General features: G+C 44.0%; 1 long non-coding RNA gene across 1 annotated transcript in view; it reads left to right on the top strand.

Moving 5' to 3' along the window:
- LOC117311165 (uncharacterized) overlaps window positions 1-25478 on the top strand; it is a 101617-nt gene that overhangs the window by 29776 nt on the left and 46363 nt on the right. Inside the window, exons 3-4 of the long non-coding RNA XR_012330405.1 lie at window positions 20212-20283; window positions 20725-20941. This is a non-coding gene — a long non-coding RNA (uncharacterized lncRNA). The remainder of the gene's footprint in view (window positions 1-20211; window positions 20284-20724; window positions 20942-25478) is intronic.

The following is a 25478-nucleotide window of genomic DNA, read 5'->3' on the forward strand; positions in this document are numbered from 1 at the left end:
TTTTAATTTTCATTTCTTTCTCTCCATGCACTTCAGTGGCTTTTTCCCACTTATTGTGTTCTTAGTCATAAAGCTTGAATAGCTCATCTTCCCAGAGCTGGCGGCGGTCGGGGGGGGGGGTGCTTATCCAGTTTGAAAACTGCATAAAACAATCAAATACTCTTCCACATTCAACGTGACTGTGCTAGTGACTCACTGGACAGAGGATGCCCTGGTGCCCACAGCTCTCCCCAGGCCAGGGCTGATGTGTATCTGTTTATAGTGGGACTGGTCTCCTGCTACTGGTGGCATGAGTGTATGGGTATGCGTGCCCGAAAGTATACCTGTCGGGTAACAAAATGGAGGAAGAAATAGAAAAACCAGAAATATCATTGTCGGTAAGACTCCCTGAAGTTCATGGCGAGGCTAGTGGTTGAGTATTCAAAGACAGACTTTGGGGTTTGGGTAGGATGTGGTTGGCTGCACATTGGGAAGTGAAGGCTGTTTCCTGGTCCTTTCATTAGAACCTCAAGTTCATCGTGGTTACCTAGAATGCTTCCAAACAGTTTTTTTTTTTTTTGAGGATCTTAAATAATTTACCTTCCCCAAAAGAAAGTTTGAACAAAGGTCAGAGGGTTAACTGCATTGCCTCTTTTGAATATACAAATTAAAGAACCCATTTCCCCTGAGCTGGCTTTAATTATTCATCACACGGAAGACTTGGGATCCTAACTCGGGAATCAGGATATTACGGAGTCTTTCTATCAGACTGTTCTGAGTCTTAACAGACTGATTCAGTTAATTGCTCCTTCCCACATATTGCTGTCTTTTGGAGGCATTATTCTACCTCTTTTGAACTTCACTTCCTGCTCACCTCTCTACCTTCACAATTACACACAGATAATCTTTTTTTTTTCCCCTTCCGCTTTGTCTTGAACTCTTTTGGTTTAAATATCTTTCCAAACCCTTGAAGAAACACTTGAATTGCATAAGGATGTCACCTGTGTGCTGTGTGTCCTAGAAAAAACGTGTTGTTCATTGCAGCGCCAGCGCTAATTTTCTCTGACCATAATTAGTTCATCCACCAAGTACAATTAAAACTGTGATCTTGGGCCTCCCTGGTGGCGCAGTGGTTCAGAGTCCGCCTGCCGATGCTGGGGACACGGGTTCGTGCCCCGGTCCGGGAAGATCCCACATGCCGCGGAGCGGCTGGACCCGTGAGTCATGGCCGCTAAGCCTGCGGTCTGGAGCCTGTGCTCTGCAACGGGAGAGGCCACAACAGTGAGAGGCCCGCGTACCGCAAAAAAAAAAAATAGAAAAAAAAAAAAAGAAAAGTGTGGTCCTGGTGGCATCACAGAGCAGCTTAGTAGCCGATCTTACTTCCCTTCCCTTGCAATCTTTTAAACATGCTTAGCCCTATTTTTTCGGACGCGCAGGCTCAGCGGCCATGGCTCACGGGCCCAGCCGCTCCGCGGCATGTGGGATCTTCCCAGACCGGGGCACGAACCTGTGTCCCCTGCATCGGCAGGCGGACTCTCAACTACTGCGCCACCAGGGAAGCCCAAGAGTTGACATCTTAGTAATACAGTTTATTGGTAGAGAAAGTTTTATTGACCAAGCTCAAAAATCTCTAACATGAAGACCATCTTGTTTTCCATCTACACTGGTGGTATGACATAGTTCTAAAACCATCCTCAGCTCTTTCAAGTGAGGATGCTGTAGAAATACAAATTGTTAATATTAGTACAGTTCCGCATTTCTTCTCTGCTCCTGACAGTTTTTTGGACACGTACACACACTTATCTTCCACTAACACCCAACCTCTCAAGAAATGAGAAAAAAATCAACTGTTTGAAGAAATAACCATTGTCTACAACTTCACTGCTATAACATCCTGCTAGTTTCAGGAGGGAAAAAAATACCCAAACAAAACTATTTACAGCAGTTGAAGACCTGAAGCATTGTTCTCAATGAGAGATTCAAAAGATTGGACATCCCATGTAATGAGCCACTTCTGGCAACAGGGTGCCTGGATTCTCAGATTCAGAAATACCACTGTTTTCGGAAGAATGCCATAGGTCCATTTTGATTACATAATTTATTGAACAGAGCAGTACTCTTGGTACCTTAAAAAATATTCTTGGATTTTGTGAGTGTTTATTATAATTCATTAGTGCAAGTTATGCTCTATTATATAATTACATCAAGTTATGCCAATTTTATTAAGTAATTTCTAGATGGCAGGAATGGCTTCAGTTTAACTCAGCATTTTCAGAGCCCCTGCTTCCTCAGGTCTTTTATGCTCGCCAGCCTTTATTTGTATCTGAATTTCATTGATTCCATCTTTGCAGTAAGCGGGGCTAATGAATATATATTCGTAGTTTTCTCCCTTTCTCCTCTTATTCATTTAAGTAACTGATACTTAGGAGGTAAGCAGCACCCTGCCGTTGACCCTGGGCTCCAACATTATGGAGACTCTCCCCCAGCGCCACCCCCCCCCCCCCCCCCCCCCCCCCCCGCCACACACACACATCACCATTTCTGGTTCTTGGCTATTTTCTCTCCTGCAGGCCTGTGTCTTCAAGGCTGGACTTGGATGTCTGGTTGTCCCCTCAAATGAAACATCTAGGACAGGATCCCCGGTCCATCCTCGGTGACATAGCCATCATGGTCACGGGCTGGGAACCTCAGAGTGACTCTGCAGTTCTTTTCTCAGCCCCCAGGTTCAACTCATATCCAAGTCTTTGACACATCCTCTGACCCCGACTTCCAGCCCCACTGTCCCCGCTGACTCAGACCTTCACTTCTCTTAAGCTTTAGTGCGCCAGCCTCCCAGCTGCCGTCTGCTTTGCCCTTCCTACCTCCATCCCACCTGTGTGGTCGGATTCATCTTCCTAAGGATCCTGCTCTGATTATGACAATCTCCTGCTCAGAAACCGTCAGGGGCTCCCCTTTGTCTGCAGAATAGCCTACCCACTTCAGCATGGAAGTCAGACCAACCAACGTGAGACCCTCCAGCTGCCTTCCCAGCTTTTCTCCTCCCCCCTCCCCCTGCGGCCCCCTCCCCTTTGCTGCTAGTATTTCTTCTTCTCACACCCCTGCGTGACGCATCCTTATTCTGCCTTTTCTTCAAATTCTTGCTCAAGGGTTGCCTTCTTCATACAGCTCTTTCCAACTTTCCTGTAACCCATAATATGGAAACAGTTGAATCTATTTTAATTGAAACATTATTATTTGCTAGAGACCTAACGACACTGTATTGTTCTCAAACCAGCGTGCCTAAAACACAAACTCACTTTACATTTACCTCCAACATCCCCTGGCAGGCAGATTTTGACCAGGACAGGTGTTATTCCTTGGTTTGCCCCACTGGGCCACAGAAATGACATTCGCTTTGCTGTGGTTACCCACTACATTATGCAACGTGCTTCGCCACCATCATGAAGTAGCGATGAGGCCACCACTGCCTGCCTCGCTGTGGGGAGCCTCATGTGTAGAGCAGACCTTGGGGCCGGGCAGGGTGGGGGAACAGAGCTAGCCAGAGGAGGCAGAATCAGGAGGAAGTTGTGCCTGCAAGACTTTATGCAGAAGTTAAAAGGGAGAGCCAGACAAGGACCACGCAAGTCAGATGCCACAGGGAGGATGTCTTCTGGGCAATGAGCTTTGTGGCTACGTTGACCGAAACAAGTCACCCTCTTAACGGGCTGACTCAGATCTTCCCTTATTGTTCCGTCCAGGGACTTAGAGACCACGTCTAGAAAAAGGAGACTCTCAGCCCTTTAACAAGGAATATAACTCAGTGCGCATGTTGCCATCTATCAGTTAAGGATGAGTAATGAGATAAAACACATCTTGAAGTGACTCTGACTCCACTGCCCTGAAAGATGCCCTGGTGATCAGCACAAGGGATCATCTCCTGCAAATGGTCTGCGTGAGGAACCATACAGAGTGACTTGGCCACCTAGTCGTTTATAAAGATCAAGAAAAGAACCCTAGAATTATGGATTTAATCTTAGCAACAATAGGTAAAAGTAAAATGGTTAATGTCTTCTTTTTGTTTGTGAATAGCAACTTGAACTAAGTAAATTGACCAAAGAAAGTCACGGACGCTGTGCGTATGAAAGGGTCACCAGGATTTCCTTACGGATTGTTTATTTCTATGAAACTGTTCTTTCCATTTCTCTCAGCCCTCCTTAGATGAAATACTTTAGGAACTTCTACGTATGTTAAGATTGTGTTTTTCAGCTGTTTGCCTCTTAGCGTCCCACGAGCAACACATTTTGCTGCAGACGTTTCTTGATACCTTTAGATGTTGGCTCTAAAGGAAACTTTATTAAAAACGGAAGCTTTTTGCTGAGGAAACTAAGTGGTCCACTTTTACGAGTGTCACTGGACTGAGTTCTCTTTAAAAAAAACACAAAGCACTAAGCTTTGGGGCACTTCAAACCTCATCCACTGCATTTGATCCCAGATATTATCTAGGCTTATCTTGAACGGGAAAGCGCCAACGGCTCGAGTGCTGAGGCTCTGAGAGCATTTTCACTCGCCAGGAGGCTGATGAAGCTTATTGTTTGCTGTCCAGTAAGCTTCAGGTGCTTACTGACCTGGACCAAACTTGAAACATCAGAAAGAGAAAAGGAACGTTTTCCTGATTGAAAGCCCCAAGGAAACCACAAAGTAGAGATGGTCCACGAGGTAGAGATGGTCCACGAAGTAGAGATGGTCCACAAAGTAGAGATGGTCCACAAGGTAGAGCTGGTCCCTTCTTGGTGCAGACGGGGGAGTTGAGTTTTTCTGCCAAGAGTCTGCAGCTAGGGGAGGCTCATTTCCCATCACCTACTGAGACCGGTGACATCCGACACCACGTTTACAGAAGCTCAGCCATGTTTTCACACCTGGTTAAGTGTCCACATTTCCTTGCATCCAAACAAGAAGAGTTTTATACATACCTTTTCACTCAAGTGTTTGAACTCTCAGGAGAACCATCCAACAGCCTCGTTCTAGAGTTGCTCAGCCCCGAAGGTCAAGTTTATTCAATACCCACAAAGGATCCCAGTGCTTGCCAAGAAAAACAGCCCAGCAGCTGCATCCTTGCATGTGCGGGGCAAGCTTTAAAATATTATCTTAAAGTCATTGCTTTGGGGAAGATAAAGAACCTTCGGCCATACTGGTATTTTTGAGGGCTAGTTAGTGAAATACCTCCCCCCAAGTTATCACTTTTTTCTGCCATTTTGTTCCATTGGCTATGGTTCTCCCAACTGATTAAACTGTCCAAACTTTCCTTTACATAAATTACTTCAATTTTCCTACAGAAATTATAAAGATCCCATATTTACCAGAAAAAAAATGTCGATGAAAGAATTATTTGAAAGTCACTTCTGGGATAAACTATGCTGTTATTTATTATTTATTTATTTACTTATTTTTGGCTATGTTGGGTCTTTGTTGCGGCAAGCGTGGGCTTCTCTTGTTGCAGAGCATGGGCTCTAGGCACACGGGCTTCAGTAGTTGTGGCTCGCAGGCTCTAGCGTGCAGGCTCAGTAGTTGTGGCGCACGGGCTTAGTTGCTCCAAGGCATGTGGGATCTTCCTGGACCAGGGCTAGAACCTTGCATTGGCAGGCGGATTCTTAACCACTGCACCACCAGGGAAGCCCCTATGCTGTTATTTTTATTACTTTATTCACAACTGGATATTAATGGTGAAAAATCTAATTAACTCAGTGTTGTGATTGGGCAAAAGAGGCTGCTTTATTTTTAAAAAGAAGGGGCCAAATCCTGAATGGTCTGCGGCTGGTATAAATTCCTCTTGTTTGGTCTTTTCGGGGAGTAAGTTTTGGGGAGGCAGCGGTGCGGGGGACATTTAAAGAACGTGCACATCTTCAGTCTTTCTATGAAGTATCTGATGAATCAAAATGTATTTTCTTTCTTTTATTCTGAAGGGTGAGTTTTCTTATCTCTTCTGTGAATTCAGTATTTTTCAACCCAAGTAAAGGTCAGAGATGACATACGAAATTTTAGCAGCCAAGATAAACAATCTTCTATTAAAGCAAAATATTTTGTGGCACTGGCGAAGCTCGTCAGCTCACTGGGAGGTTTGCTGAGGGACAGTGGGAATGGAGAGTTAAATCAACCAGGGATTTCTAACTTGAGATTTTCCCAGTGTTTCTTTGTATTAAACTGTTACAATTCAGGAGTTTTCGGCCCACAGTATCTTCACTTAAATTATTCCATTATTGAACCTTACTCACATACTTGCATAATTCACTGTGTATCTTTTCCTAGGTTGGTCTTGCAGGATGGTCTCTTGGTAGAAAGAAAGTTGTCAAACAATTACCCTTTTGCTCATGTCACCTCAAGGTGCTGTACTTTTGCTGTCCTGCCTTTGATATTTCTTCATGTTTTTTCTCTGTCCTTTCACTCCAGAGCTGAAAGCTCCTACATAAAACCAGAAGTTTCAGTGCATGACAGACTTCTTTAGGGCGCTGACATCTTTGCAGTATATACATAAATAAATGAGCTGAAGAGTCCCGAAGGCAAGGGGAAGCCTTCAGAAGAGCAGAGATCTCATTTGCAACCAGAATTCCAATCCTCTCTGCAGGAAGATTATGCAGTACTTAGGGAGAAAGATGGAGAGACACAGGAATGGAAATCGACGCTTTCTTCAGAAATTTGAGTCCCTGTATTCAAAGGTAGATGGGGAGATTGCCAATAATTCATATTCCAGGCAAAGAAGGGATTTTGGCTTGTCGCAACGAACAGCTCCAGGTTAAGAAGGGGAGCAGCCGTCCCGATTTTTCTCCATCTGTGTGATCCTGGACAGAGGTGAGGTCTCCGCGGCCCTCGTGCAGCCTTCCTGCTGTGCTTCCTCTATAAGCTCAGGTCAGAGAGCACCCTGGGTTCTCACCCCTCTGATTTGGACGTGCCCAGTTTTCCTTCACTGCTTGTGTGTGGAATTGTTGGAAACATTCTGAGAAGCCATTGTTTGATCTTATTTCCTTTATTATGTTCCCCTCCACATGGAGCCTTTTCTCTGAGGAGCTCAGGACCACATGCCACAATTAAAGGACTTAATTTGAAGTTCAATTATGCCTTGCTGGGTCAGTGCTCTGTGAGCCGAATTATCGAGATCCCGCCGATGACCTGACAAGGAGAAAGCCATCCGGGGCAAGTGGAACCAGGAAGAAGTGAAGGAAATGTGGAAACACTAAGATGGGTTTGTGAGAGAAGGACTTGCCAGGAGCCAAAGTGTTCACAGGGAGGTCACAATGTAGTCGGGGGTCTATTAAAAAGTGACTGGAGGAAAGGAACCCAGAGAGTTTGGGGAAAGCCACTGAAAAGGTACAATTCAGTTGAGAGGGAGGAGAAAGAACTTTCTACCCCTGAGCTGTTCAGAGCCAGGCTGAGACACACAAAATATTCCAGGTTCTGACTTTTCACCAATAGCCCTTCTCTTTTTAAATTACTTTAGATTCACAGTGGCCAGAGGACATGAGCAGTGGTTATTATAATAGTAATACGAACTAATAACTTTATTATGTATTAATAATGATAACAATAGTAAAATACTTACCATTATTCAACATCGAGGTGTACTGAACAGGCGTGGTTGGCTGTATTCCCTCCAAAGTGCTTCAAAGCTGACAGTAAATAATTTTAAGAGGTTTAAGATCAACGGACAGGGACTTCCATGGCAGCCCAGTGGTTAAGACTTCACCTTCCAATGCAGGGGGTGCAGGTTTGATCCCTGGTCAGGGAGCTAAGATCCCACATACCTCGCAGCCAAAAAACTAAAACAGAAGCAGTATTGTAACAAATTCAATAAAGACTTTAAAAATGGTCCTCATCAAAAAAATCTTTAAAAAAAAAACTCAATTATTAAAAAAAAAAGATCAAAGGACAAACAGACTGAGAGATGGCACAGAGGGGACGAGACGTATCAGTGACATTTCATAAGGATGGAAAGCAGAGGGGAAAGGAAAAGAGACTCATCTGAAATTTCTGTGCCTCCAGAGAGAAATGGCAATAAGGAGTCCTTTTATTATCTCATAGGATCTGGGACTGGCTCAAGAATTGGCAGAAAAGGTAATCAGTAAGCTGGAAATTCTGTTTATGGAGTAGTTAGAACCCCGTCTCCTCTCTCTCTCATTCTTCCTGACCTGAGCAGGGGGCAGGCAGAGTCTCTGTAGAAACTGGAGCAGAGACTCTAGTTCCATGCTCACAAGGCAGCTAATGGCGGGTACGTTGCAGAAGTGAGAGCTGGGAGATTCCATGACTATGTCTTACTGAGAGACGTACCTCCCTACCCCCAGCTCCCTCCTCTGCCGAGGTCCCCAGCACCCTTGCAGTAACTAGAGACTGGAGGATTTCTCTCTAGAGAAATTGTAGGTTCCAGGAAAAAAGACTTGTTGATGTTGATATTTGGGATCATCCTTTAAAATTGCTGGTCCTTGTTCTGCCCTCAAATGCAAAGCTCATAAGCCCTATGGAGGGACCCTGAGCTTATAGTTAGCTCTCTAGTTCCTCTTTCTTAAATGAGTGATGGCTAAGAACCACCAGTTCCTTAGGAGAGACTCCCACATAAAGAGTGAAACAAACCAAAAGAAAGAAAAAAATATGAAAAAACACAGCAATGTGGGGAAGAAAAGAAAACTAAAACGAAACAAAACAATGCCCCAATAATTATTATCTTCATATTGAGAAGGAAGATATTGTATTTATGAAATAAGAACAGTATACAATGAGAAAACTAGAAAGAACTTTTAGAAATTAAACAATAGTAAAAATAAAATATTTAATAGAAAGGCAAAAAGTTGAAAATTGTTCAAAAAGTGGAAGAAGAATGAAGATGACATTTATCCTTATAAAAGGAGAAAAAGATAAGAAAAGTAGAGGCTTGATCCAGTAAGTAAAATATCTAATTGATAAGAATTCCAGAAAGAGAAACAGAGAAGAAAGAAGGGAGAAAATGATCAAAGATATGATTCAAGAAAATATTTTAAAACTGAAGGACGTGAGTTTCTACACTAAGATTCCAAAATAATAAGCTAAAACCAAAAAAAACCAAAAATCAGACAAAACAAAGCACCCAAGACTCATTATGAAATTCTAGAGCAATAGGAATAAAGAGAAAACCTCAGAAGCTTCTACAGATTAAAAAAAAGACAAGGGCTTCCCTGGTGGCGCAGTGGTTGAGAGACTGCCTGCTGGTGCAGGGGACACGGGTTCGTGCCCCGGTCCGGGAAGATCCCACATGCCGTGGAGCCTGCACGTCCGAAGCCTGTGCTCCCTAACAGGAGAGGCCACAACAATGAGAGACCCGCATAGCGAAAAGAAAAACAAAAAACCCCACAAAACCAAACCAAACACACACACACACACACACACGCACACAAAATTGAATTTTAGAATTGCACCAGACTTCTTAGTAACAACAGTGGAAACTGGAAAAACAGTATTACGATGCCTTTAAAATTGTAAAGGAAATGTTTTCCAACCTGAAATTCTTGAGCAAGTCAGATTAGCAAATGAAAGTGAGGATTTTTAAAGACATATTAAAGTCTCAAATAGTGACCTTCCCTGTGTCTTTTCTATAGAAGCCACTAGAAGATTGTTCTAGGAAGACAAAGGAGTAAAGAGAAAGATAGAAGATCAGGAAGTTGTGCATCAGGTGCAAAAGAGAGAGAAAAGAAGTTCCTGGGTTGATGATGAAGAGAAGGCACAAAACTGCAGCCGTGCATAGTGAAACCAGAAGAGATTAGAGCAGGACAGAGAAGGCTCCAGGGACGTGAATCAAAAAAGGGTTAGAATTTATGACGCCCGTGGCCATGTTAGGAGACCCCATCTCTATCAAAGAATGATTGAGTGATGGGGTATAGAAAACCAGTCAAACAAACCAAACAGAGGCAACTATGAACCGAAAAAAAATTATACCAAGAAGGGAAATGTTGTCACAATTCACTGTGTGATTCAGCTGGAAACAATAATTGCACAGAGTAACAAAGTTATTATATAATGTTATGGGAGGATGGTGGGGAACAGAGACTCTGTGTGTGTGTGTGTGTGTGTGTGTGTGTGTGTGTGTGTGTGTGTGTATTTATTGGTATAAAGAATTAAAGCCTCCCCTGTTTTAATAGGGAACTGATACATCAGGTCTGAATTTAATCATAGTATTTAGAAAAATGGAAGCAAGTATCAGAAGAATCAGCTAAAAAGCTGAAGCTCTTGCCACTGGGCAGTAGGACTCAGTGGAAAGAGGTGTGAGGAAGGGAATAACTAGTTATTCATGATAAACTTTGTAGTACATTTTTTGTTTAAATTATGCACAAATATTGATTTCATAGAAACAGGCCACCTACACTCTGCTTGGCGTTAGGCATTCTTTTCCATAACTGTACGTGAAGCACTACGTTATCTCCTTCCAGGCCGTATTTACGCAATGGTTAGGTAGCTTGAAATTGTAATCTTTAGCCTATCAATGTTTCATAGAAGCATGATTCTAGAGAGCCCAGTAAAAATGCTTAATGGCAAAAATTGAAGAATTTCAGAAGAGAAACGACGGGATATGGTTTTAAAGGGGATAGAAATAAAACAAGTCAAAAGTATGCCTCACTGAAAATAGGGGGTGGAGCTGGGGCCCTGAGCCAGGTCTCAGGATCCAAAATGAAGTGCTCGTCCGTGTCACAGAGTCACCCATCTGGGTCACCTGCCAAGCAGAGCACTAGAAATAAGCAGTTCTGTGATTTTGTCATTCTTGCTGTTGGGTGAATCTCAGAAAATAATGACTTCTTTGAAGTCAGGACCATGAAATTGCCATGGAAATCATTCTGTGCCTCTCTGGATGATTTTGAATAATTATGAATAAAATAAGCGAAGAGCAGCGTTAATGCAGAATGTGTCTTAAGTGCAGAGTCAGAATTAATACCTCGTTTATTTATTTATATCAGCAGATACATTATTTGGGGGGGTCGATCATTGTGCGGAGTCAGAATTAATACTTTGCTTACTTATTTACATCAGCAGATCTTTGGGGGCGTGGTCATTAGTGAAGTTGAATTTTTTAATTTCAGTCACATGTACTTAATCTGCTTTTCGAGCCAAAAAAGGAAGATGATTGCCTTGATGTTGCAGAATGTTTGCTGTAAGGACAGCATGAAGGGGCAGCTCACAGAAATCCGTCCTTTCTTTGATTTCATAAGAAAACTTAGCAAGATCCCACAGCACTGAAATGTTGGAGGTGAGGCAGTTGCGACTCACCTGCCCCTCTGGTCTCCCTAGCGCCCTGGGTTATCTCTTTCGAACCAGCCCTGATTTTGATATTGAATTTTTTAGGCTTACTGCCTAAGTAATTACCCGTATCAACTTTTTAACCCCTTGTCCCTGAGCAGGTCTAGACTTTCCCCTCACATTCAGTGTCTTCCATTCTGCATTCTCAGCAGAATGAGAATTTACACAGCAAGGATCGTGTTGTCGAAATCAGATTATAAAACTTTATATACTGTTAGTGCCTTGGACTCTATAAAAATCAGTTTTCATGCCCTGCTTGGGTTTGACACCAGACTAGGAAAAGCTGAACTCTGGGTCCTGAGGAATCCTCTTGCCTTCTCGACCACAAACTCACGTCCACTGGAATCTTAGAAGTAGCCTAAGCGGTCTGGTTGTGATACTTGCCAACATTTGCCTTAAGCAGGCCCTTAACTTCTTTCATAGTTCACTTTTAAGATTATGCAGTCTCTGTATGTCGATGAGACTAAACAGTGTCAGCTGCTGGCTTTTGAATCGTTTCTCTGATGGTGTCTTAATATTTCTGTGTTCTCACCTCCTTCCCCTGGAGGCATCATCTCGCATGACTAGAGCTCTTAGTTCCACCCAAGACTGTAGTCTAAGGTAGACCAGACAGATGATGGATGCAGAAGACAGATGTTTCTGAATCCACAGTCACAGCTTTAGACTATGTCAAACACCCAAGGAAAGGGCTATTATTCTGTCTCACTTATACATGCAGCATTTGGGTTCAGGTGGGGTGTGAGACACAGACGAGCTACCTGTCCATGGAAAACGGAATATTCTGGCTTCCCTCTCCCCCCGGTATCTCTCTGTTTCTGTTTATTGCTCTATTTTTCTTTCCCTCTCCTGGGAAGAATAGCTCAAAACTGGGATGCCTCTATTGTGAAAGGTTTTCTCTTTTTTTAGAAAGTTCAGTTATGAGCTCATCTTTTAGACTTGTGTTTTAAATTGCTTTCCTTTTGATCTGGATCTTGGCTTCATTCAGCATAGTAAACCACAGCATTAGAATGGTAACTCAATTCATTTTTAAGGATTTTATTTTTCTTTCCCAAACAAGAATCTAACACAAAGACACTTCTACATACTCTGCAAAATCATTTGTTGTGTTAAATCTTCCTTTCACCAAAATTAATTTCTAGATCTTGATAATGACTTTTATTAGATAGTTTCAACCTCTGAATATTCTTTCCAACATACGGACAGCGCTTTAAGAGAAACAATTTCTGAGTAGGGGAGATGGAGATTTCTGGATTTTCTTTTGATTTGGGGTTCAAATCATTTGTCTGGGTCAGACTCAGAGTAGAAAACAAAGTTTGGGGTCAGTCATTCTCTGGCAACTCCTCTTCATCTTTGCCCCCCAGCTTTCCCCACAGCAACGTATGAAGGCTTATTAAAGTCGAGAACGTCGAAACAGCTGTGGGCAGCCGAGTGGACAAGGCAGTGGCCTGTTGGAAAATGTCTGCAGTTACATTAAGCTGAGATTCTCCACACTGGGTGATGCTTTCAACAACAGTGCTGTTTACAGACCCACCGGATGGATGAAGGAGGGATGCCCTAATCCTCCCCAGTACAGTTTATTTTCTATGAGGTTACTGATAAAGATAAAAATCTCTATTGTCGAGGGGTTATTTTCCTCTCATCTCTCATTTCCTCTGCTTAGGGAAACCTCCCTTCTTATTAGCACAAGTATATTTACGTAAACAGAGGCTGGGGGAAGAATGTGTGGTTTTAAAAGATCCACCTCTTGACCTGTTACCACTAAATGTTTTCATTAAATCTTCCCACTGACGTCTGCTCCTGATTTCCAGTTTTGCCAGTTAAGCTGCACTGATGCACCTGCGGGGACAGGTCAGGCCGGCTCTCACTTGAAGACAAAGACTGGACCAACCCGACCTCTGTGATAGAGCCGTTCCTCCTTGCTGCGTCCACTCACATGCTTACGACAGACATCACTACTCTCTAATGAAACCAGGGAGGAGATTCGCACCCTGAGAACCTGGTCATGTGACCAGGAGGACAAGATGTGTATCATCCTATGGGGGGTTTTAGAGCCAATCACCAGCGTCAGAGGGAGAGACTCAAACCAACCATGATGTGTATTTACAAGTGAGATCAGCTAAAAGGAGCCTCTTAAGTAGCCTTAAGTAGAGAAAGAAGTCACACCGGGCAGCCTAGAGAGGTTTGGTGGAAATGATGGAGGGCGGCATCCGTTCTCCTTGGGTGAAGCTGTGTGCATTTCTGTTTGTGCACATGAGAAAGGGGAGGTGGACCAGTCGATCCTAAACCACATGGATGTTTCCATCTCATCTCTTTTCCCCACTGGTGAATTGTGTGGGGTGTAGACGGAAGGGAAGAGCTGGGGGATAAACAGTGCAACAGAGGCAGCGGAAGTGGTTCTTGGTTGCTTGGAGCCGTTGATAGGGGCGTGGATCTGGCATGGCTCCTGACATCTCTCAGCTTTATTCCCGCAGTCCCCAGACCCCCGCCCCCGTCTCCTGTGCTCCCATTCATCCATGTATTGTCCCGGGGTGAAGTCCACCCCCCCAGACAGTACAGTATACACAAAATCCTTCCTGATCTGGCCGTTTCCGTCCTCCAGTTTGATCAGCCAGCTAAGCCCGAGTTGCTCCCTAAGTGCCAAGCACGCCCATCCGGTTCTCAGTTCTCCCTCCACCGTGCTCATCTCACCTCCAGCCTCCTAGATGTTCTTCATTGTTCTTCTCCTCTTGGAGCCCAGGGTCAGACTACTGCTTCCATGTTTCCTGGGGAAAACTTGAACAGACAGTCCTCTCTTAGAGATGCTGATTTCAAAGATCCAGAGAGAGAGAGAGAGAGAGAGAGAGAGAGAGATCCAGGCACGCGTAGTGTGAAAGGCTCCCCTGGAAATTCTGAGAGCTTGGGAACCATGTGTGAACATCACTTCTCTGGGAATCTTCCCTGATCTGCCCCTCCCAACGGAACGACTGTGTCTTTGATTGCGTATCTCTCCGATAAATGTCCACTTCATGAGGGCAGGGACTCTGGCTTAGAAGTGCTTCAAAAAATCACCCTTGAACGGAATTGAAATTGGAGAGTGTTTCCATTATTCCTCTTCTGCTCTTGCTAAAACGAAAGCAGACTTCTTTGTGGCTAGCTTTTGCTGGTTTTTAGAAAAACAGGACTTAAAAAAAATAAGACCGTAGGAAAATTACAAATCTGGAATAACAAAATTCTTACAAAGGCTGGCGATATTGGTCCCTGGTTGGTGTTTAAATGTGAATGATGCCAGGATCACACTTACTTAAACTTTTTTTTTTTTTTTAAAGGTTGAATCCAGTGAAATCCCTGCTTCTCATTTTTTCAGTCTTTCGTACCATGACGTGGAAGATGTCGTTTCCTCAGGAAGAAGACTCACGTGCTTGGTTTGCTTGCATCTCTTCCAATGTATCTCTTCTCTCTCTCTCACTCTCTCTCTCTCACACACACGCACGTGTGCACATGCACGTGTGCAGTTTTCTGATAGATCGTGCCGGGATTGAGACACCCAAGCTGAACGTTGTGGGTTCCTCAAATTTGCAAAATCCCATCATCTTCCTTTGCTTCCACACTGTCCCGTTTTCAGCACACCCTTGCTTCTAGAAGTCTCCTGAGGTAAATGTATTTCATGGATGCTGAGAGGAGCAATGCCTGATCCTGACTCTGGATTCTCTGCAGGTCTAGAAGACCCGATTTTATGCTATTAGCTGTTATTTTCGTTGATGCACATGCTATTATCTGATTTAAACATCGAAGGGATTATTTTGTTTTGTTTGTGCCCCAGAGGCTTAAAACAAAAGGAGGGAAGAAAAAAGCCAGCACCATTTTGAAAAGGAAAGCATCCAGTAATTAAATATACTTTCCCAGAGAGCTGAAGAACAGATGTTCTGTCTCTTCCTGGAGTGGGAGGGTGTGGGCTCTGAGAGGGCTGTACCCAGAGCATGTTTCATAATCTTAAAAAGTCAAGGGGTTTGAGGAAAGTCCCTAAGCATGGGAGGTCTGGTTGGGGTAAATTCCTATTTGTGCAGCAACACAAAAGGGAATTTACCACAGTTTTTGGCAATCATATATTTCTTGAATTTTTTTTTTCACTGAACTCTCAAGATGAGAAAGATTTTTATCACCGCAAATTAATAGAGTTTTTGAAATTGAGAAAAAAAAAGAACCTTTTAGACTTGGCTAAGACAGTTCTACTGAGTAAATTGTTACAGCGATTTCCTTAACAGCCTACTCTGCAGAAGGAAAGTATGGCCATGTGAGAAGTGAAGCAAACTTTGGAGGAAAAATCATTAACAAAATAGATTGAAATGAAGGAAAATTCTTTTTATTCTATTTTCTGTAAAAATGATTCTGAAACAAGTAAGACTATTAGAGTCACCTGAGGAACCTTTTCACACATACTCCTGCCTGATCACCCCTCTCCCACCAGCCTCCCCTCAGACTCTCCCAAAGTCCATGTAATTTATTTTTTACTTTTAATTTAATTTTTTTTTACATGTTGCTCCATTTATTTGGCATATGGAGTATATAATTATCATCATTACAAGTAATGATAAGATGAATAGCTAAACCAGGGTTCACATTTCAAACTATTTTGTTGGGACAAACTCCATAAAATGGAATTATTTGGTCAAAGAAAAAGAACGTTTCAAAGTTCTTGATATATTGCCAAACTGGAGTCCAAAATAGTGTGCACTGATTTATGCTGCCTATATCTTTGTCAATAATCCTTGAAAAATTTGAGAAGGAAGAGAATATTTCCCTGTTGTCTAATTTTTTTATTTCTTCGATTAGAGAACGAAAGAAAACATTTTTTCGTCAGTTATATGAAAGGACATGTAATTTAGAAAGACTCCCAGGTTAATTCCAAAATGCTCTCTCCACCCCACCTAGAACCCTTGTCCTCAGTTTTAGAACCAGCATTACAAAATATAAATTACTGAAGAAAGTACAGCTTCTCAAGGCTCTTTCAGGTGGAGGATGACTTGATTTTTCTGATAGCCTGTCCTATGGCCTCTCTCTAAATGGCTCCATGGCGCTGGTCCTTCCTGTTCACACAGATCAGCCTCTGAAGATGAAACAACCACTCCTGATTTCCTTAGACGCTTGCTTCAAAGTGGAGTCTCAGCTGATCATTTTGTGTGCTGGGTCCATGATTAAATTCCTTCTGTATCATTTCTAATGTTACTCTTTTCTGATCTCTCTTTCACTGAACGTGAAATATCTGTGTATCTGAAATCTTCTGGGACTGAAATAAATCTCCAAAGTTATACAGTTTTTAGATTTGGAAGGAGCACAATAGATTGTCTCCCACAATTTTGCAGAGATTCATTTTATAGTATTGTAGTCAGCCACTGCTTGTCTATTTGCAAAAATTAGGCCTGCATTCCTTCATGTGGAAGTGTGCTTTATTTGGGGAGAGTGCAGTATTGAACCAAATGAAATGCCCTTCTCTTAAGGTCTTCTCGTGCTATGAATCGCAGAGAGAGATGGTATGTCCTCCTTCAGCAACTGCTTCTCCTGAGCCCAAATCAAGCTGTCAGTCAGCTTAGGAGTGGAATACACTCCCGTTTGGCAATCACGGACTCCACGCCCTCTGCTGCATTTGATTTTTCCACGGACTCACAATTCTCCTGGTAATTGAGCAGTCCTCTTAGTGATGTTCACATGACCCTCCTACGGCAGTCAGGGCGGGGAAGGGATACAGGACTGTACTTCTGACCACGACAACCACCTGACAGTTGGACATTTGGGATTATATAGAACAAATATCTGTTCATGGAATTTGTCCACTACCATCTGGTAGTTTGGGCATTACTGGGATGCAGTTTTAGTTTTTTTGTGTAGAGAAAAGCCATTTGAATCTGGGCTTCTGGGGTCATTTCTCACGTTTCTTCTTCAGAAATTTGTGCACTTGGTAAATATATTTTCACTGCTAAGACTAAACTTGTTCACTTTTCTATTAAAAGTTTGGACCTATCTCCATTCCAAAATCCTAGTCTTCTTAGAAACACTAGGATGGTTCCCCTTCCTTACTAATGTCTGTCACCTAAATAGTTGCTTTGTATTCTGTTTATCCTCTTCCCTGACACTTAATAAAGATTTCAGAAACTCTCTACTGCAATTTCTTCCAAAATTCCATGTGTTTGAGATTGATGAGCTTCTTGATAAAAAGATGCCACATGGAGACTCCTTAGTCTGTGTCCCAGAAGACACTGTGTAGCCTAAATTCAAGACCAAGATGGAAGGACTGGTTGATTCTTAAAGTAGTTCCCATGTGCACCACGTGACTAATCTAATCAATGCTTTGGGCTTTGAATTTCTTCCCCCGTAAGAGATGTTGAAGTTCTAACCCCAGTACTTGTGAATGGAACCTTATTTGGAACTAGATACATTTATAGATGTAATCACATTAAGATGAGATTATCCTGGTCATATTGGATTGATGGCATGGGCTCTAATCCAATGACTGGTGTCCTCATAAGAAGAAAAGAAGAGACACACAGACGTACACAGGGGAGAAGGCCACGTGAAGACGGAGAAGAGATTGGAGTGATGCAGGTAGAAGCCAGGGAGCACTGAGGATGCTGGCACTGCCAGGAAGAGTCTAGGAAAGATTCTTTTCTAGAGCCTTCAGAGGGAGCACGGTGCTGTTGACAACTTGATTTCAGCCGTCTAGGCTCCAGAAAGTGAGAGAATAAGTTTCTGTTGTTTTAAATCGCTGAGTTTTGGTACTTTGTTTTATGGCAGTCCTAGCAAACTAACACAGCTCTCAAAAAGGGCTTTCGGTTTCCTTGGATTGCAGAGGAAGAGACTTGGAACTCCTGTTTGCAGACCTCCTGGTGTTAGAGGCAGAGCCTGGAAGGAAGAGTCCAAACACCCAGGTCTGTGGCTCTCAGCAGTTGTGTACCTGTGACCCTCAGGCTTTTTCACTCACTCGCTCCCTCACCTAGCAGGTGTCTGTTGAGTACATCTGAGTCCTGAGATTGAGTCCTGGACCTTAATGAACTTTCATTCTAGTAGGAAAGACAGACAATAGATGGAAAAATGGGTTCAAAAGTAAACAATGATGTCATTGCATTAGTGTTCAGGGCCAGGGAGAAAAGAGTGTCCCTCGTTCCCGTCATAATTCCTGAAATCTTTGGCATCTCCAGAGTGCAACTGAACCGAACTTGGGTCCACTTGCCCACAAAACCAATCTACTGACACCCAGTTTGGACGAAGAAAAGTGTAGTGTTTATTGCAGGACGCAGCAAAGAGAACAAGCAGCTTGTGTGCGAAAGACCCGAACTTCCCCATGGCTTTCAGGGAAGGGTTTTTAAAGGCAACATTTGGGGTTGCCGTTCATGGACTTTCTTCTGATTGGTTGGTGGTGAGGTGACAGGGTGATGTTTCAGGAATCTTAATCATCAACCTTCTGGTTCCAGCCAGTCTGGGATCTCCTCTGTGCTTGTGGTCAGCAGGTAGTCACCATCCTTCACCTGCGGGTGGGAGGAGATATTAGTTCTTGCAGAACAACTCAAAGATACATGTCAGATTCTTGTGTACATCTCTTGAGGAGAAACTAGGGCTCTGTTTTATCACTGAGCTATTGTTTAAGTTATCATTACTTTTCTTGCTTTACTGCTTTTCCTTTGTGTCTGCTCCCCCACTTCCCTAATTAGTAACTGCTTGAGTCTGCTCTTTGGAGCTCAGGAAAGGCCTAGGAGACTAGAGCCTTTTTCTACAAACAAGAAGCAGGGGACGTGGAGGGGCTTTAGTACCCGGAGAGCCCTGTGGGGTCCTGCGCGCTTTTAAGAGGAAGAGTATATTTTGTGTGCTGTCGAGATGGCTTGTGGCTGGGACCAAGGCATGACTAGAGGGCTGACACCTTTAGCCCCAACCCCCAACTGGGGAGGGGAGAGGGCTGGTGAGGAGTTAATCACCAGTGGGCAGTGATTTAATGGGCTGTGCCTGCATAGTAAAGCCCCCATGCAACCCCTACAAGCTGAGGAACACATTGAGGTGGTGGGAGGGCAAGGTGCCTGGAGAAGGCAGAAGGCCCCACCCTCCCCGCAATAACTTGGCCTGACGGTCCCCTAAGTAGTGAGAAGCCTGAGCCAGGAGAATTCTCCTTCTCAGGCCTGACCTGCTCCTTCCTGGGAGAAGAGCTCGTGAAGGGAACTCGGCCGTCCCCTTACTGCTGTCCTGGACCCTGGCTCTGTCCTGACTCCTATCCTGGAAGCGGAGAGTCTGGGATACTCAAAAATGGCATCATTAAAAAGCCCTCGACATTCAATATTCAGCACGTGTCTGCTCTGTGCCAGGCGTGATGCTCACTGCCAAGGATGCAGCAGTGAAATCAGAGGTGTTCCTCCCTGAAGGAATGCACCGTCAGATAAGGGTGTCAGATGGGCCCCCTGCAGCGTGAACAGCACACACGAGCCGGATGCAGGGACTACTGGGGAAGCGTAAAAAAGGGCCACCTAACCCAGAGAGGCCTCACTTTTTCTAAACACAAATGTCTTCAGGACAACGGGGCATAATCGAACCCACATTACGGATTGTCTCAGCAGAGAGGACTTTGACATGAGAAGAAAAGCTCGGTGATGAAGGTTGGAAAGAAAGCCTAGTTATCCAGGGTGTAGTCAGGTGTCTCTTGCTGCCTTTGTTTTGGAAATGAGCAAAAGATTTCCATCAATCTTTTGAACTTCTAGGTTTAATCTCAATATGACTTGCTTTTGCTGTACCAACGATTCTACTGCTCTGTAATCATTTGCAGGTAGAATGGTGAAAAATGGAATTTATTCCCCCGTTGTCATGTAAATCCCATATTTGAATATTTCAGTGTCACTGTATTTTTTTCCGCTTAAGTTTCTTTTCTTTTAGGCCTGTGGGAGAGAGTAAGTTCTGATATTATCAACTGAATTTTTTTTTTTTTTTTTTAAACTTCAGGCTAATGAATCTGAAGTTTGCAGAAAGCTGCAATTGGAGATTCGGTCCTTATTGTTTGTGTGCGGGTGGAAGGTGAGAATCCCAGGGCGGCAGCTGAGGGTGCTGACTGGGCAGTCCCAGCAGAGGGGCTCGTGGAAGAGCCCAAGGCAGCAACACACGTGCTCAGAGACGGGCCACTTCCCTGAGTTGGTTTGTGTTTCAAATTGCCTTATTATGGGTTGAGAGACGGCTGAGCCAAGGAAGACTGGGAGCGGGAGGACGGATAACTGCTGTTCTCGACAGAAATAATTCCTGGAAGTGGGGGCAGATGAATAGTTCGGTGGAGAAATGGGTGACTAAGTGCGTATTTCCCAAAATGGGTCGGCGGCCTTATGTCTTTATTAATGTCTGATGGGCTAGTTATCTTGTTTGAATTTATGAGAGAGTGAGTTCAGGTAGGAAAGGGGTAAGGACCAAGAGTTCGCTTCAAAAGCAAAAGGCTTGGGCTCTTAAAGTGACCTTTTGTCTTTGCAGAAACGCTCAGCCCAGATCTGATGTCAAGAGCTTTGGGAGCTTTTGCGAAGCACGTGGCAGATACGGAAACCAGCAGGCGTCCGTGCTGGCCTTAGCAGGACGGGCTTCCATCGGCGCTCAGAGAAGGCACACAGAGAAAGTGCTGATCTCTAGGACTCTGCTCGAAGACAGGCCGTGTAAACACAAGAGTTTCTCAGAAGCCTGGGGGATTTTCAAGGTTAGTATCTCAGCCATAGAGGCGAGGTTAAGCTGGGGTGAAGAACACCCTTTAAATCTCAGTAGTGTGAAAAAATAGGGTATATTTTCTGTCCATGCACTCGTCTGTCTCCTGCCTTGTAGCCATCTCTAGGACCCAGTCTGATAGAACAATGCCAGCTAAAAGAGTAGCCAGTGTGGCAACTTGAGGAAAAAGAATGCGAGTCACGTACTGGCTTTTCAAGCTCCCCCTTGAAGGGAGGTGTATCACCCCATTGCCTTTCCTGCCAGAGCTGATCCCAGGCCCACGCCTGGCTAGGAGGGCGAGGAATTGCAATCCTACTCTGTGCTCAGAAGAAAATCCAGGAACATACGTTGGACAGCTCTGATGATGTTCATGGCTATAAGCAATGCCCGCAGGCCGACTCCAGACAGCCTGCAAAACTCCAGAGAGCCCGTCCTAGTTTCCAGTGAGTGTGTGTGCACTTGTGTGTGCATACAAAAGTGAAGAGCTGAGAGTGAATACAAACAACCCTACGGAAAGACAAACGCTGCCCTCCCTACCCCCAGCCCCCCTAGTAAATCTCTTATACGTCCAGGTGCTTCACTAGTAGAAGTGCTTAATTTATGTTCTGAGAACCCCTGTCTGCTGGGCTAGAAAGAAGCTGGGACAGCTTCTGGGTATGGCTGGAGAGCATCTCTGCCCCAGAGAGAAGGAGAGAGGAATCGAACTGTCTCAAGGAGGAGGTGGGAAGCCAGACGTCCACTCAGGTCACTTTTCAGGTAGGGAAGCAATTCCCACCCTGTGGGTTTCTAATCTTGTGTAATGATTTTATCTGGCACAGAAGGAATTGGGGGAGATCGGCATCTTTTAATGTCTGAGACGTACTAACTGTAAGTTTGCCAGTGTTCATAGCCATTTCCTCAAATTTAAGATTTCACTTCCAGGATGACAACGTAAGCAACTTATTTTGTGTAAAATCTGAGATTCATTACGTGGGTGTATGAACATGGGGACAAATAAAGAAACCACCTAAAACTAAAAAAGTATTTTGAAACATGAGGCTGACAGAATCTCTTTAATCTGTCAGTCAGATGGTGTTGTGTCCAGGGAGCAAAGCTCTATTGTGCTTCATTTTACCCACACAATTCCTCTGTTAAAAATGGAATAGATTTGTGAAGTCTACTTATATCAAATTTTAATGATTATTCATTAAACATGTTTGAATGAGATTAATGTCAATTTCAAATATACATGAATCAACTCCACCTGATTCCCCCACTAATTAGAAAACTGTTTCAGAGTTCCTGGCGCTAACCTAAGTTGTTCAGACTGATGAAAGCTTCAAGACAATTTTATATGGTTACGTTCACAAATTTGGCAGCAAATCTGTAATTTTTTCCTTGATAGTGGACATGCTGAGCTGGGTAGAAGGCACTGCTGTAAGGAGGGCTTTAGTGCTGTGATGGTGAGGTTGGGTGTCGCTGGTGAGGAATGTGCTGTGGTCCTAGGATGAGGTCTCAGTCTTGGTGAGCCTACGACTCTGGACAGTGAACTTCACACATGCTTCTTGGCTCTACCGTCTGTCCCTTAGATGGGATAGGATGGGGGGCTGGAGTTGGGTATTTCCACTCCCCCTGGTCAGTGAGGTCTGAAGAAACCTCAGCAGATGAGGTTCAGGTTAACTAGTCTCTCCTGAGGGCAGCCCTGGTTAATAGAATGGAGTGTCAGGGATATTTCACGATGCTTCTTCTTCCCTCCCTGGCTGAAGCACTCAGGGACTTTTCTATGATCTTCACTATGAGAACCAGATAGAGCTCTAGGAGGCAAAACTCATCAAAGTGTGGGAGCGCCCTCTCCCCTCCCCCTCCCCTTCCCCCATGCACCCTCCCCCCATGCTCCCCATACCTCCACCCCCTACTCCCCCACACCCCCTTACCTCCCATGCCCCCCCACGCCCCCCCCATGACTGGGCCTCCCTGGAGGTTTTTTTTTTTAATTTTATTTATTTATTTTTGGCTGCGTTGGGTTTTCATTGCTGCGCGCGGGCTTTCTCCAGTTGCAGCGAGCAGGAGCTACTCTTCATTGAGGTGCGCAGGCTTCTCATTGAGGTGGCTTCTCTTGTGCAGAGCACAGGCTCTAGGCGCACAGGCTTCAGTAGTTGTGGCAAGCGGGCTCATTAGTTGTGGTGCATGGGCTTCGTTGCTCCACGGCCTGTGAGATCTTCCCGGACCAGGGCTCGAACCCGTGTCCCCTGCACTGGCAGGCGGATTCTTAACAACTGCACCACCAGGGAAGTCCCCTCCCTGGATTTTTTAATTCTCAGACTTGTCCACCCTGAGGCTCCAGCAATTCAGTTCAAGTCCAGTCCATTACAGTTGAGGTTTTCCTGCCCGGCACTGGTTCCCAGGAGGGTTGTGGCTTGTGGGTTTCTCTCCAGTAAGTCGTGATTTTCTGTATTTGCCTCTTAGTATCTCTAATTTGGAAGGCGGCAGTTTGTCCTGTGACCTCACTTCTCTGCTGGCTCTAAGAAGAGCTGTTGATTTTCAGTTTGTTAACCTTTTATTTGTTGTTAGCATGGGGTGGCATCTTCCAAGCTGTTTACAGGTTGGACTGGAAACCATAAGTTTGTCAGCAAATTTGAAATCACGTTTCCATGCCTGTCCTACGTGGTGAACCAGTGTTAAAATCCACATCTATAAATGATCACAGGTTTTGATGACTTTTCCTCCGTGAGGTAGACCCCTAGTACTTAGCACTCTCCCCAGTGCAAAATGGTTGTCAGATTTGAAACACTCTCTCCCTTCTCTACTCTCTTTCTTTTTTCCTCCCACTTTGATCTAGAGTTATATGTGTACCCATCTTTCTTCCCCACTAGATATTATACTGTTTGAGGGAAAACCCCACATTTCTTTAAAAATTTTTTTAAATCTATTAAAAGTACTAATGAGAATGGGATTTTGATAAACATGAAAAGCAAAAAGACACATCTAAGGAAATCATGATTTGGTAATAAGAAATCTTATTTACATTGAACTTAAGGGGCGGGCGGGGGGAAGGCATTTTGAAATGCTTTCTTTTCTGACGAACACTTTGAAAGCCAATTTTTGTTAAATGAGTTTACATCTAAATTTTCGTTCAGTTGACAGTTAACTCAAGGGTCTTTTATCTATGCTTTAATGTCGCTAGCTATATCCTGCCATCGATCTAAGGGAAAAACTCCCTATTGCAATCAATGGGGAGTTCTATGTAAAAATCAATGGCAGGATATGGCCTGTAAGAATGGTGGTTACTATAAGCTTTCGGCTGGGAGGTCTCCATCAATGGTACTGCGGGGTAACCCTTTTGATCCTGTTAAAAACAGCAATGAAAAAACCTGCTATTCTTTAGAAGGGTGAGAAAATGGCAGGAAGGAAATGGCACATGTTTGTACTGGATGATCCGCATGTTCCCACAGTTTAACAGCAGCTTGGCATTGTCTTTTCAAGATTCTCAAGGAAAAATCCATAGAAAAAGTCAAATGCTTGAAAAAAGTCTGTATTCCCTGGATGGGAAACAAGTGCACGTTACCACACCTAATAGCACACGTCAGCCCATGTGAGAGGAACCAAGAGCCCCTTCCTCGTTCGTACAGCAGCCCCTGGCTCACATCTTACCCTCTGCTTCAGAGGCAAGCCTGGCTCAGCAGACACGAGAGAAAGAGGACTCAAAGCTGCCAGGATGCTCACTCTCAGTATTAAAGACCTTGTGCTCTCCAGGCAGGAAAAAAGTCTGAAAGCTAAATTCTAGAATCGTTTGCGAAAAACTCTGGACCACACAGAGTGAAAGATGGCAGATTTGCCATTGCTTTTGGGTTATTTTTACTAAAAACGGGAGAGGCCACAACAGTGAGAGGCCCGCGTACCGCAAAAAAAAAAAAAAAGATTAGGAAGTGGTTTAGCGCTGAAGAAGTTCTAAGTGATTATTAAAAAGGCTGGGTTTGGTGATGACTGTGAGCGTCTGAAGAGTTGTGGAGGTTAAATTCAAGTACCTGTGAGGCTTATATCTGTTGTCATCTCCTCAGCATTTCCCGAGGGCTGGACTGGTGTGGGATGGACAGGCACCGTCTTGACGCAAGCAAGTTTTATTTACTGAACACATCACATCATGTGATATACTCACCATATCAAAGCATAGGGCTATGCTGCATGTTTTAGCCTCTGTGGGGAGAATTACAGTGTAGGGTACTGTGCTTGTTCTCAATTAACTGACAATCTCTCTGGGAAACCAAATGTGGCCTGTGCTGTGAATGAAAAGGAAGTTTGCGTGCTGGTCACCGAGAGTCAGCATGGCGGTTGTCAGATTCTCCTCCTGATTCTTTTGGGTACTGACTGGATTGACCTCCTTCAAGTGTGGCCATACCGCCAGGTCTGTGTGCCAGGGGGTTGAACAACAAGCCCATAATTTTAGTGTTTTTGTTTTATTCACAAGACGAATAAGGAAAATGATAACATTTGACAATGAGCTTTATTCCACTAATACTCTTTGTACTGAAGGTGAGAAGTCTTGTGACGTGAGA

This window comes from Tursiops truncatus, chromosome 2 (assembly GCF_011762595.2).
Source record: "Tursiops truncatus isolate mTurTru1 chromosome 2, mTurTru1.mat.Y, whole genome shotgun sequence".
Lineage (NCBI taxonomy): Eukaryota > Metazoa > Chordata > Mammalia > Artiodactyla > Delphinidae > Tursiops > Tursiops truncatus.